This window comes from Colobus angolensis, unplaced genomic scaffold (genome assembly GCF_000951035.1).
Source record: "Colobus angolensis palliatus isolate OR3802 unplaced genomic scaffold, Cang.pa_1.0 Scaffold692, whole genome shotgun sequence".
In the NCBI taxonomy this organism is placed as follows: Eukaryota; Metazoa; Chordata; class Mammalia; order Primates; family Cercopithecidae; genus Colobus; species Colobus angolensis.
Window position 1 is genome coordinate 123,173 of NW_012120621.1, and position 14,036 is coordinate 137,208.

General features: G+C 42.7%; 1 protein-coding gene across 1 annotated transcript in view; it reads left to right on the forward strand.

Moving 5' to 3' along the window:
• TXNDC11 (thioredoxin domain containing 11) overlaps positions 1-14,036 on the forward strand; it is a 59,463-nt gene that overhangs the window by 23,267 nt on the left and 22,160 nt on the right. The window lies entirely within an intron of this gene.

Below are 14,036 nucleotides of genomic sequence, written 5' to 3' on the forward strand. Positions count from 1 at the left end.
TTTTTTTGCCAAGACAGGGTCTCACTTTGTTGCCCAGGCTGGAATGCAGTGGTGCTCTCTGTAACCTTGAACTCCTGGGCTCAAGCAGTCCTTCTGCCTCAGCCTTCTGAGTAGCTACAACTATAGGTATGCACCACTAACTACATCAGCAAGTTAAAACAATTTTTTTTTTTTATAGAGATCAAATTGAATTCACATGGTACCTAAATGTCATCTTGGAAATGCACTAAATTTTTTTGTTTTGTTTTGTTTTTGAGATGCACGTTCTCTGCTCACTGCAACCTCTGCCTCCTGGGTTCAAGCAATTCTCCTGCCTCAGCTTCCTGAGTAGCTGGTACTACAGGCACACGCTAGTACACCTGGCTCATTTTTTGTATTTTAGTAGACATGGGGGGTTTCACTGTGTTGCCCAGGCTGGTCTCAAGCTCCTGATCTCAGGCTATCCTCTCAAAGAGCTGGGATTACAGGCGTGAGCCACTGCGCCTGGCCACACTAAACTTATTAACTAAAGATACTATAGGCGTGAGCCACTGCGCCCGGCCACACTAAACTTATTAACTAAAGATACTATTTCCACTCCTTTCTTTCACCTTTGGGAATTCCTAAACTCAGTTGATGAGGAAACCTTGTAGCATTAGTTTTCTGAGGAACTGCCTCTGTGAAAAGTGTTTTAGAGGAAATGTATTAAATGGAGGAAGAACTTTGCTTCTAGCGTAGTGTCCCTGTACTCCACAGGTGGCGTCTGATGCTGCTGAGATTTGCTTGTAGAACTGAGTCAGTACACATAAAAAGTGCCCTCCTCCAAGACCTTATGCATGAAGAAAGCTTTTCTGGAGCACTGTTCTGTCAGATTGTGAGATTTTATACAGCATCAAGAGATCTTGGCGGGGCGTGGTGGCTCACACCTGTAATCCTAGCACTTTGTGAGACTGAGGCAGGTGGATCCCTTGAGCTCAGGAGTTTGAGACCAGCCTTTCACAATGTTGTGAAACCCCATCGCTACAAAAAATACAAAAAGTAGCCTGTAGTTGCAGGTACGTAGGGGCTGAGGTGGGAGGATCGCTTGAACCTAGGAGGTCGGGGCTGCAGTGAGCTGAGATCATGCCACTGCTTTCTGGCCCGGATGAAAAAAGTGAGACCCTGTCTCAAAAAAAAAAAAAAAGAGAGATCTGAAGGCTAGGGTTTTCTTACTCTGTATGTCACATTTTAAAAGGCATTGGAAAAACAGGGACTGACAAGGAAGGCTGGCTTGGAGATTGCTTTATTTTCTCAGGTTTTTGGGCCTAACTCTTGGGTCTTTGGACCAGACATTGAGTCTAACAGTTCTCAGCAAGTGGAATGGGTTCTAGAATCGTTTTGTTTTCTTGGGTAATTTCATTTGTTGTCACTATACTCGCTCATGGGGGGAATCTTTTTCTAACTATCTGCCTGCATTGAGACCCTTCTAGGTACTGACTAAATCAGATTAGAATAAACATATTAAAAATTTCATACTTTGGGCCAGGCGCTGTGGCTCGTGCCTGTAATCCCAGCACTTTGGGAGACCAAGGCGGGTGGATCACCTGAGGTCAGGAGTTCGAGACCAGTGTGACCAACATGGAGAAACCTGGTCTTTACTAAAAATACAAAAATATATGGGCATGGTGGCACATGCCTGTAATCCTAGCTGCTTGGGAGGCTGAGACAGGAGAATCGCTTGAACCCGGGAGGCGTAGGTTGCGGTGAGCTGAAATCATCCCATTGCACTCCAGCCTGGGCAACAAGAGCAAAACTCTGTCAAAAAAAAAAAAAAAAAACTTTTTAACTCATTTGCCATTATTATTATTATTTTTTTTTGAGACGGAGTCTCGCTCTGTCGCCTGGGCTGGAGTGCAGTGGCCGGATCTCAGCTCACTGCAAGCTCCGCCTCTCGGGTTTATGCCATTCTCCTGCCTCAGCCTCCGAGTAGCTGGGACTACAGGCGCCCGCCACCTCGCCCGGCTAGTTTTTTGTATTTTTTAGTAGAGACGGGGTTTCACGGTGTTAGCCAGGATGGTCTCGATCTCCTGACCTCGTGATCCACCCGTCTCAGCCTCCCAAAGTGCTGGGATTACAGGCTTGAGCCACCGCGCCCGGCCCAGTTGCCATTATTTTTGCAAAGGAATCCTTGTGTATTTTATGGGAGATGCTTTTATTTCTGTTATGATTTCTTTTCTTTCTTTCTTTCTTTTTTTTTTGAGACAGAGTCTTGCTCTGTTGCCCAGGCTGGAGTGCCAATCATGGCTCGCTGCAGCCTCAACCTCTCCAGGCTCAGGTGATCCTCTCACCTCAGCCCCCCAGGGAGCTGGGACAATAGGCCTGCACCACCACGCCTGGCAATTTTTTTTTCCCCCGAGACAGAGTTTCACTCTTGTTGCCCAGGCTAGAGTGCAATGGCACGATCTTGGCTTACCGCAACCTCCGCCTCCTGGGTTTAAGAGATTTTCCTGCCTCCCGAGTAGCTGGGATTTACAGGCATGTGCCACCACGCCTAACTCATTTTTTTTTTTTTTTTTTTTTAGTGGAAATGGGGTTTCTCCATGTTGGTCAGGCTGGTTTTGAACTCCCAACCTCAGGTGATCCGACCACCTCAGCTTCCCAAAGTGCTGGCATTACAGGCGGCGTCCACCCCGCCTGGCCAAATTTTTCTATTTTTTTGTAGAGACGTGATTTCATCATGTTGCCCTGGCTGATCTTGAACTCCTGGGCTGAAGTAGTCCAGCCACCTCAGCCTCCAAAAGTGCTGTGGTTAAAGGGGTGAGCCACCGTGCCCCGCCATGACTTATTTCTTAAGTCTTGTAAATAAGAACTAAGGCCAAAAAAGGTCCTTCCAGCGCTTGAGGTTAGAATCAGAAGTGTGATTTCTTATGAAATAATTCAACAACCATTTGAGGATCTGGTGTGTGATATAGCTGTAATGATGAATGCACCTCATTTCCTGCCATCACCAGGAGCCACCAGCCAGTGTGGCCAAGAAGTAGGGTTGCTCACAATGAGAATTTGGTGATGGGTCTGTGACAGCCTTCCTTACTCAGTGGAGATGGGAAGATGACTCAGTGGAGATGGGTGCTTAGGGGTGGGAGGGTCAGCTTGCAGGTAAGGATGGAAGAAACCACATGCAGAGTGGAAGATTGATGGGGCGGGGAAAGCAACAGGTGTGTTCACTTGTGCTTTGGCTTCAGGAAGCTCAGAGCCAAATTTCGTGTTCATTTAGAGAGATTTTGATTCCTTGATGCCAGGTATTTGAAAAATTGCACCTTAACTTTCTCATTATTTAGTGATATTTTCTACCCTTATAAACTTGTCCTCTTTTAAAAGAGTATGGGTGTGGGTGTTGATCCTATTTCTCCAAGTTTTGTTTTTTTTCATATTTGGAAGTTGATAAGACTCCTAGATAAAGAACCAGAAGCATTACAATCTTAGAAAAGAATCTTAGGGATCACATAATAAAGTCACAAACTTACAGTTACACAACTCCATGCAGACAGGCCCAGTTCTGGTTGTCCTTGGCCACCTTTTGTATACAGTTGAACCAGATAAGCTGATACTTGACTGAGCACTTCCATGAGCCAGGTACTTTACCTGAAAGACAGTCTTCACTGTCACCCTTTGAAGTAGGAACTGTTTATTATTCCAGTTTCACAGATGAAGAAACTGAAGCTCCGAGAAGGTTGTTAACTTGCTCAGGGTTAGTGTAGTAGGCAGGGCTCCTAAGGGCTCCTTAAAAAGCTCCACTTCTTACTCACTAGAACCTGTGAATAGGTTAGATACATGGCAAGGAGGAATTAAGGTAGCAAAGAGAATTAGATTGCTCATCAGCTGGCACTGAGGTTATCCTGTGTTACTGGGGTGGGCTCAGTGTAATCAGAAGGATTCTTAAGAATGAAAATTGGAGGCAAAATAACAGAGTGTAATGTGAGACTGACAGTCCAGTTGTCACTGGCTTTGAAGGAGGAAAGGGCCACAAACCGAGGGATGTGGGTGACCTCTGGAGCTGGAAAAGTCAAGGAAATGGATTCTCTCCTAGAGCCTCCCAAAGGAACATGACTTGCTAACAGGCCAGGGTTGATTTTAGCCCAGTGAGACTCATTTTGGGCTTTTGACATCCAGAACTTTAAAATACATTTGTGTCTGCCGTTGTTACAGCAGCAACAGGAAGCCAGTACCGTCACATGCCGGTAAATACAGAAGCTGAGATGAGTACCCTGGTGCAGAGCTCACTTACTCCACCCTTACTCTGTTTTCTCTGCAGCTCCTCTGCTTTACTGAGGTGCAGCAGGTGGTATGATATGGTGCTTCCTTCTCGGCTTTGCCTGTGATACTGCTTTAAATGTAATGTGTTTCCCTGGCTAACGTCTGCCTTCCTAATTTTTCAAGGCCTAGGGGAAGTTCTGTGGATTGATAACTCTTGACTACCTAGCATGACGTCCGGCACACTGGACATCCTGTGATTCTCATTACTCCAGCTTCTTTCTTGGCGCTCCTGTTGCACTAATAGACAAATAGGCTGTGTCTTCTGCTTAGCAGCCTGTCTTGGTTTCTAGTTTTCCCTGGGCTTTAGTGGTATCTTCCTAACAATAAGCATAGATAGGCAGGGGCCAATGAGCCCTGAAGTCGTTTTATTTTATTTAATGTTTATTTATTTATTCGACACGGTCTCACTCTGTTGCCCAAGCTAGAGTGCAGTGGCACAGTCATGACTCATTACAGCTTCCAACTTCCCAGGCTCAGGTGATCTTCCTGCAGGCTCACGCCATCACACTCAGCTAATTTTTGTAGAGATGAGGTTTTGCCATGTTGCCTTGGCTACTCTTGAATTCCTGGGCTCAAGCAGTCCACCCACCCTGGCCTCCCAAAGTGCTGGGATTACAGGCATGAGCCACTGTGCCTGGCCCTGTAGTCATTTTAATAGCAAGTATCCTGGTGTAATCATGGCCCAGCGGCCTTTTCTCCCTGGCCTTCAGATTTCAGGTTCCCCATCTGTAAAATAAGGGAGCTTTGCCCTAGTTATCTGTAAGGGACATGTCATCTTGAAAAAGCAATGGCCCTTGGCCTATTTTTATAGGCCTGGGAGCTAAGAATGTTTTTTACATTTTTAAAGCATTGTTTGGAGGGGAAAAAGAGAACATGTGACAGAGACGTCATCTACCTGACTCCCGTGTTAGACCTTAAGAACAGCCTGAAATAGTGTGGAGGAGGTTTCTCAGTGGATGTGTTTAGTTTGCAGAGTCCTTCCTTCCCCTGAGGGCTACCAAAAAAAAAATTTTTATTGAAGTGCATACAAGGGAAGTTTTTCAATTGATCATTTCATTTTTTATTTTATTTTATTTTTTTCTTTTGAGATGGAGTCTCGCTCTGTCACTGAGTCTAGAGTGCAGTGGTGTGATCATGGCTCACTGCAATCTCTGCCTCCCAGGTTCAAGCGATTCTCCTGCCTCAGCCTCCCGAGTAGCTGGGATTACAGGCATGTGTCACCACGTCTGTCTAATGTTTGTACTTTCGGTAGAGTCAGGGTTTCACCGTGGTGGTGTGAGCCACTGTGCCCAGCCTGAATTGACCATTTTAATATGGTGCTTTAGACTTACTAAATGAGAACAGCTGGTGTGAGGGTGTTTATTTTACTGTCAGGTTAAGTATATGTAACAATGCATATTTAGTACTATAGTTTATTTTCTCCTAAAATCATGTATTTGGAACTGCATTTCTCTTTCCTTCCTGCCTAGCTCACACACAAAAAGAATCACAGCTGTCAGGCGCGGTGGCTCACTCCTGTAATCCCAGCACTTTAGGAGGCTGAAGCGGGCAAACCACAAGGTCAGGAGTTTGAGACCAGCCTGACCAATATAGTGAAACCACGTCTTTACTAAAAATACAAAAAATTAGCTGGGCGTGGTGGTGGACACCTGTAATCTCAGCTACTCAGGAGGCTGAAGCAGGAGAATTACTTGAACCTAGGAGGCAGAGGTTGCAGTGAGCTGAGATCACACCATTGTACTCTAGCCTGGGGGACAGTGCGAGACTCCATCTCAAAAAAAAAAAAAAAGGAAAAAAAAAAGAATCACAGCTTATAAGTTACATGTTAGTTTAGTAATATCTTGGCAAACACCACGGTGTGTCTGTGATGTCCAAATGCCAGATTTTTTTTTTTCTAGATAATTGCTTTATGCTTTGTATTAAGAAGTTTGAAACTATGCACATTTCACTGTCTCATTTCTAGGGGGAAAATCCAAGTAATGATAGTTTATACATTGAAAACAAGCGTTTCTGTAATGTTACATTTCTTCGAAGGTTTTTCGTTTTAATGGACACTTTATTGGAAATGTATGACATCACTGTCTAGTAAATGGTTATGAAGAACTTGAAAAGTGAATCACTCTGTAAAGATTAAAATTAGAGGGGTTATTGTAATCCCTTTTAAAATAATCCTATTGTTCTCCTTATTCTGACTTTGGAAAGAAGAGTGAGAAAGTAGAAGTTAAAATTAACAGACTAAAATGAGAGTTGTTTCCCAACAGATGGAAGGTAGCATGATACAGGTTTGCCTTTTGGGATATCACTGTTTTCCAGTTTAAAGAAATGAGAAGAATTTCCCCATGGAGTAAATGACTTCTTAGCCATGCTGATTAAATGCCGTGTGACTTAATCCAGTGGTATTTTGTTTTGAAGTGTATGTTGGTTTGTTAGCAGTTACCTTTGTGAGCATTTTTCTTGACCTGATACTACATTTTGTTCCATGATGCCTTAGAGGTGAGCTCACACAGAAGTCTCCATGATAGCAGATGACATTCCCTAATATAAGGAATTCCGCATTGTTCAGACCTGTAGTTTCTGTCTGTTCTTTCAGTGTATCCTTGGGTACTTTGTAGTACACCAAGTGCTATTTACTGCAGGCCTCTGAGAGAGAATTAACTTCAGAAGCTCAGTCTAGAGTCATAGGTCTAGAGCCCCACTTTTTCCTTTTTGAAGAAGAGGGGACACGTTCTTAAAGATAATTATTATTTGCTGTTGGAGGGATTTTCATGAAAAAAACTCAAGAAACATTGTCTCATGTGATCTTACCAGATAAGTGCCAATTATTAAGACTTGCTGGCTGCTGGATTTATCATCTCAGCCTAATTTTCTTCCTGAGATACATGAATCTTGCTTTTTCATCATTACCACTCTGGCATAATCCAGTGGAAATACAATATGAACCACATAGCTAATTTAAAATTTTCTTTTTTTAATTTTGTTTTTTTCAGACAGGGTATCACATTGTTGTCCAGGCTGGAGTGCGGTGGTGCCATTATAACTCACTGCAGCCTCGACCTCCTGGGCTCAAACAGTCCTCCTGCATCAGCCTCCTGAGTAGCTAGGACTATAGGCTTACATAATCACGCTCAGCTAATTTTTAAAAATTTTTTTAGAGCTGGGGTCTCACTCTCTTGCCCAGGCTGGTCTTGGACTTCTGGCCTCAAGTGATCCTTCTGCCTCACCCTCTCAAAACTGTTGAGATTATAGATGTGAGCTACCATTCCCAGCCTAATTTAAATTTTTCTAGTAGCTTCACTAGAAAAAGAAATAGGTGAGTCTGGGTGCAGTGGCTCAGGTCTGTAATCCCAGCACTTTGGGAGGCTGAGGCAGGCAGATCACTTGAGGTCAGGAGTTCGAGACCAGCCTGGCCAACATGGTGAAACTCTGTCTCTACTAAAAATACAGAAATTAGCCGGGCCTTGTGGCACACACCTGCAATCCCAGCTACTCAGGAGGCTGAGGCAGGAGAATTGCTGGAACCTGGGAGGCAGAGGTTGCAGTGAGCCAAGATTGGGCCACTTTACTCCAGGCTGGGTGACAAAGTGAGACCGTCTTTAGAAAAAAATAAGTAAATAAAAGGTGGAGGGGGGGAGGAATAAAAGAAACAGGTGAAATTAATATTTAACCCAGTGTATCCAAATTATTTCAACATATAATCAGTATAAAAATGATGAATATTTTTTTTTTCCACCTCCCACATTAAAATGATTCTCCTGCCTCAGCCTCCCGAATAGCTGGGACTACAGGCGCCTGCCACTAAGCCTGGCTAATTTTGAGTAGAGATGGGATTTCACCAGGTTGGCCAGGCTGGTCTCGAACTCCTGACCTCAGTTGATCCACCCACCTCGGCCTCCCAAAGTGCTGGGATTACAGGCGTGAGCTCCCATGTCCAGCTCTAAACTGACATTTTAATATTTAAAATTAAATTTAAGTCTTATGATACTAAACTAAAATACAATTGTCCCTTGTTATAGATTGAGGATTAGTTCTAAGATCCCCAAATATACCAGAATTTGCATACTCAAGTCCCACAGTTGGCCCTTCATAACCTGCATGTATGAAAAGTGGCTCTCCATATAGGTGGGTTTTAAATTCTGCAAATACTGTATTTTGGATCTGTGTTTGATTAAAAAAAAATCTGCATGTAAGTGGACCCATGCGGTTCAAACCCATGTTGTTCAAGGGTCAGCTGTAGTTGTGTATTAAAACATTGTCCAAAACCAAAAAGCTTTTATCCAAACTAGAGGAGAGTGAGCCAGATGAATGTGAGTGGAAACCAGATGGAGTTTCAGGTCTTTCAGGGCACCCTTGGTAGCTGCCGTGAGGTGAATGGTGACAGCAGTGCACGGGAGGCACAAGAAGGGCAGCCAAAGGGTGTGGGAAGTAAGAGGGGAGCATTCTGTTAGGGGCAGAGAAGAATCCCACTCACAAGAGATGACCAAGAGTAAACCTGCCTGCCTGCCAAAAGTAGGCAAGATTTGATGGGTCAAAGCACAAGACCATTTCTACTCAAAGCACAGCAAACAGTATTAGCATCAACATAATAGTGCTGGTTCCCCAGCCCATGCCCGTGGGAGATGTGCTGTGATAGGTCTAGATGGTGCCTGTGTGCACGGCCTTGTAGCCGATGATCATGGGGCCCAGGGCTCAGTACTGTCTGTAGCAAGCGGCAAAGGAGCAGCCTCCCTCCCTGAGAAGTTAGTGGTGCTAAGAGACATGCTATGGTCACCTTGACCTTCTTAGCCACCTGCTTGAGCAGCTGTGGAAACTGCTTAGTAACTAATTCTTTTACCCAGATGTTTCTTCAGGATCTTATTACATCTTGCAGTGATCACTGACACCAGTTGTCACTGTGTGGTTAACAGAGATCTTGAACTGGCCAATTACCAGGCTAATGGAGATTTTTTTTTTTAATTGAATGGGATACTGCAGTTGTTAGACCTTTTTGGGTAGAGGAGGGGAGAGTATGAGTCTTAGTTTATTTTTAATTGTCCAACAGATTCAAAGTTCTTAATTAAAATATTGAAACTTCATGACTTTTAGGACAAAAGAATTCATTTTATAAATGACTAAGACTTCTATCGTAGAAAGCCCTGGAGCTCTGCTTATCAGAGAACACTCTGGATAAGGAGATGTGACATGCTGTTTTTTGTGTCATCCTTACGCTATAAACTTCCTCTGCTAATCCAAGTATTCTTTGTTCACGTGAGACTGCAAATTTAAGCTGCTTCTTCCAGCAAGTTTTCCACCATATGCTAGAACTTAAATAGGAGTGTGATTTTTGTAAATTTCTCTATGTGTGAAAAATGCAGTTTTGAAATTGTAATATGTTTGAGCATGTTAGAATTTGTTCTGTGTGGGCAGACTGTCCATTCTTATTAATGCAGTTAAACAGGTTTTTGAATGGCCCCTTTTAACTTTGGGGTCAGGCTGTCACTTCTTGTTCCTCTGCTCTAATAAATTGCGATGGTGACTTTGGCAGGCTATCAAATGAATTTCCTTACTGGCTGCTTTTCCTTCTCTTCTTTTAACTGTGACTGTCCGCCAAGATCAGTTGCCTCTGAGAGAGTGGTGTTTTGGTCCTGCTAATTCACATCCTCTCTTTAGTCTGTTTCTTCTGACAGCTTTGGGATCTGGACTTATATACCATGCCCTTTAAACAAAATTCTTAAAAATCTTCAACTAATTCTATACTTAGAGAAAAGATGCAAAAATAGAACAGGAGTTCCATAATTACCTGCCTTTAGCCAGTTTCCGCCATTGTTAACATCTTACATAACCAATAGTTAGGTGATTTTGTACAAAATAAGAAATTAATATTAGTGTTGGGCGTGGTAGCTCACACCTGTAATCCCAGCACTTTAGGAGGCTGAGGCCAGGTGGACCGCTTGAGGTCAGGAGTTCGACACCATCCTGGCCAACATGGTGAAACCTTGTCTCTACTAAAAATACAGAAAAATTAGCCAGACGTGGGGGTGCATGGCTCTAATCCCAGCTATTCGGGAGGCTGAGGCAGGAGAATCACTTAAGGTTGCAGTGAGCCGAGATGCACCACTGCACTCCAGCCTGGGTGACAGAGCAAGAATCTGTCTCTCAAAAAAAAAAAAAAAAAAGAAAGAAAGAAAGAAAGAGAAAAGAAAAAGAAATTAACATTGGTACAGTCCTATTCACTAAACTGCAGACCTCATTTGAATTGTCTGAGTGTTTCCACTAGTGCCTGTTTTTGTTTCAGGATCCAGTCTGGGGTCCCGTATCGCAACGAATTGGTTTTTTCTGTTTCCTTCAGCCTATGACAAACCCTCTGTCTTTCCTTGTCCTTTATAACCTTGACACTTCTGAAGAATACTTCTCAGGCATTTTGTAGAAAATCACTCAGTTTTGTCTGTTTTCTTGTTATTGGAATAGGTCGTGTCTTTTGACAACAATACCATAGAAATAGGTCCTTCTCAGCACTTCTTATCAGGGGGTTCATAGGATGTCAGTGTGTCTCCTACTGGTCACATTAACTGTGATCATTTGGTTAAAGTAGTGTCTGCTGTGTTTCTCCACTGAAAAGTTACTATCTCTTCCTTTGTAATTAGTAAATAAATACCTTGGGGGAAGATCATTTGTTACTATGTAAATATATCCTCAAACTTTTGCTCAGGAATTTTAGCCGCCATTGGTGGATCTTGCCTACAACAATTACTCTGGTGTTCAAATGGTTATTTTCTGTTTCCTTTATTCGTTTTTCATTATTAGTGGAATTCTCCCATAAAGAAGAGCTGACTGTTCTCATTAATATTATTATGGAGGCATGGGTATTTATCTTATTCTGTGTACTGTCATTGTTTATTTTGTTGCTCAAATTGTTCCAGCTTTGGCTACTAGAAGGGCTTCAGCTTGGCTCCTGGGTCCTTTGGACAAACCCCCATCCTTTTATGAGCACTTCTTTACTTCATTTATTTATTTTTTTTGAGACGGAGTTTCACTCTTGTTGCCCAGGCTGGAGTGCAATGGCGAAATCTCGGCTCACTGCAACCTGCACCTCCTGGGTTCAAGCGATTCTGCTGCCTCAGCCTTGCAGATAGCTGGAATTACAGGCACATGTCACCATGCCCAGCTAATTTTTGTATTTTTAGTAGAGATGGGGTTTCACTATGTTGGCCAGGCTGGTCTCGAGCTTGTGACCTCAGGTGATTCGCCTGCCGTGGCCTCCCAAAGTGCTGGGATTACAGGTGTGAGCCACCATGCCCGGCCCACTTCTTTACTTCTGATACAAGGTATTTCAGGTTTATCTTGTACTTCTTCGCCCCAGCTCTGGAATCCACCTCTTCTCCAAGGGCCCTGGTTTCTTTTGCTGGAGAATGGCATTTAGAAACCAAAGTCTACAGGCTAGGTATACTCTTTGGTGTCAGGATGTCATTACTTCTAGGTCTTCTCAGTAGGTAGAACTAGAAAGTGTATTATATCCACACATATGCATATATCTGTATCTCTCTTTCCATCCTTTCTCTCTCCCTCTGTGTGTGTGTGTGTGTGTGTGTGTGTGTATGTATCAAAAACCATAAGTTTATACTCATTCTCTCTGATTTCAATTTAACATTACAGAGTTTATTTTAGCCTTCTCTTACTGATATATAACTTCTTACTGCGACAGTGAGAGTCCTGGCTATAATTATCTATAATGTATTTACTACAAAGAAGTAAATAAGTTCGTAGTTTCAGAATTGCTAACTTATACCTCCTTAAGAAACACATTTACTACCAGATTTACAGCATTTATGTACAATTCTTTTTGCCTTTAATTTTACAGCATCCAGTCAAGATACTGTTTTCCAGTTACTTAGGTTAGTTCTTTCTTCCTATCCCATTCACCATGGTGTTACCCATTTGCAATAGTTAGGGTTATTTGTACATGCTGTATTCCACTTTGGGTTTGCCATATCTCACTTGGTTTTAACTAATTGTTTAATTTTGGAGTGTGTGAAAGGTGTGTGATACATCACTGTGGCCCTAGGGGTCAGATACAAAAAGGCCTACTCAGTGCCAGGCCTCCTCAGCCCTGCTTTCCCGTTGCCATTCCCCTTTTCCCCAGCTACCCCATAAGTAATCAGTCTGTTTAATTTCTGGCTTCTTTGTCCTGTATTTCTTTTGTTTTGTGCCATTTTAAACTCATCAGGTTTGTATGAAAAATTATTGACTCTGGCAGTAGTGACATACTCACTCCCACCTCATCCTTGTCAGCCACTCCTTACCTGAGGGAGAGAGAACCACACCACTGAAAGGTGGGGGTCGTGGTATAAAACTAGATACTTCATGGGTTTAGCACCTCAATATTTTTATATCTTAGCTACCTGTATATAATTTGGTAACATTTGATGTTTAACTGATTTTTTAAAAAGTTTACTTATTTATTTATTTTGGAGACAGAGTCTCACTCTGTCGCCCAGGCTGGAGTGCAGTGGCACGATCTTGGGATCTCAGCTCACAGCAACCTCTGCCTCCTGGGTTCACATGATTCTCATGCCTCAGCCTCCCAAGTAGCTGGGATTACAGGTGCCCACCACAACACACCCAGCTAATTTTTATATTTTTAGTAGAGACAGGGTTTCACCATGTTGGCCAGGCTAGTCTTAAACTTCTGAGCTCAGGCAATCCACCCACCTCGGCCTCCCAAAGTGCTAGGATTAAGGACATGAGCCACTGCACCTGGCCTAAAGTTTAACTCATGTTTTATTTAGCATGTGCTAATAAAGCAAAAGGGGATAGGAAAGAATGTACCTTTTTCTGCAGTATCTTATTCACCCTCCTTTAACACTAAATACTTTATAATCACACAAATATTATACTCCATGAAACAAAATGAAAGCTTCACACATAAGGATAAGGTCCCTGTTGATGTTTGTTCTCCAACATCAGACTACTTTATTATCCTTTTAGATTCTTTGTACATTTCTAAACATATGTGCCTGTAGGAGGGGAAATATATATATATATATAATATTTTATAAGTGTGAGTTCTTTTTTTTCTTTTTGGTTAACATCAAAGGTCTACTGTAACTTTTTCAGCTTCTGTTTCTGGTGTATAGTCCTGCCTCATCATTTTTAACATTTGCAGAGTGTTTCTTGGTGAATGTCCTTGCGTGTGGCTCCAACACACATGTGGATGCTCAGCAGTGGAAATCCCAGCTGTGTCCATTCTTCTTCTAGTCAGTACAGCAGCTGCTCTCCTGAGTGGCTGTGCCGTTTTGCCATTTTCCACCAGCATCACGTCAAATACTCATTTTTCTACTGTTCATCAATACCTGATGTTTCCTATGTCTTAAATTCTGGGCAATTTGAGGGTCAAAAGTAGTCTTTTGTTTTAATTTGCTTTCTTTCAGGATAGTGAGGTTGAGTTTCCAGTAATTATTAGCCATGTATACACATTTCCTTTTCTGTGATTTGCCCATTTTAACAATTTTTCTTTTCTTGTTGATGTGTATAAGACTTTATATATGCTAGATTTGTTCATTTAATAAATATTTTTTGATCTCTTAACTATACATCCTGGCACTTCTGTAGATGCTGGGATACTAGCATGAAACAAAGTCTCTAATTTCACAGAAATTACCGTCAGAAGAGGAAATTGGGCCAAGCGTGGTGGCTCACGCTTGTAATTCTGGCACTTTGGGAGGCAGAGGTGGGCAGATCACTTGCGGTCAGGAGTTCGAGACCAGCCTGGCCAACATGGTGAAACCCCG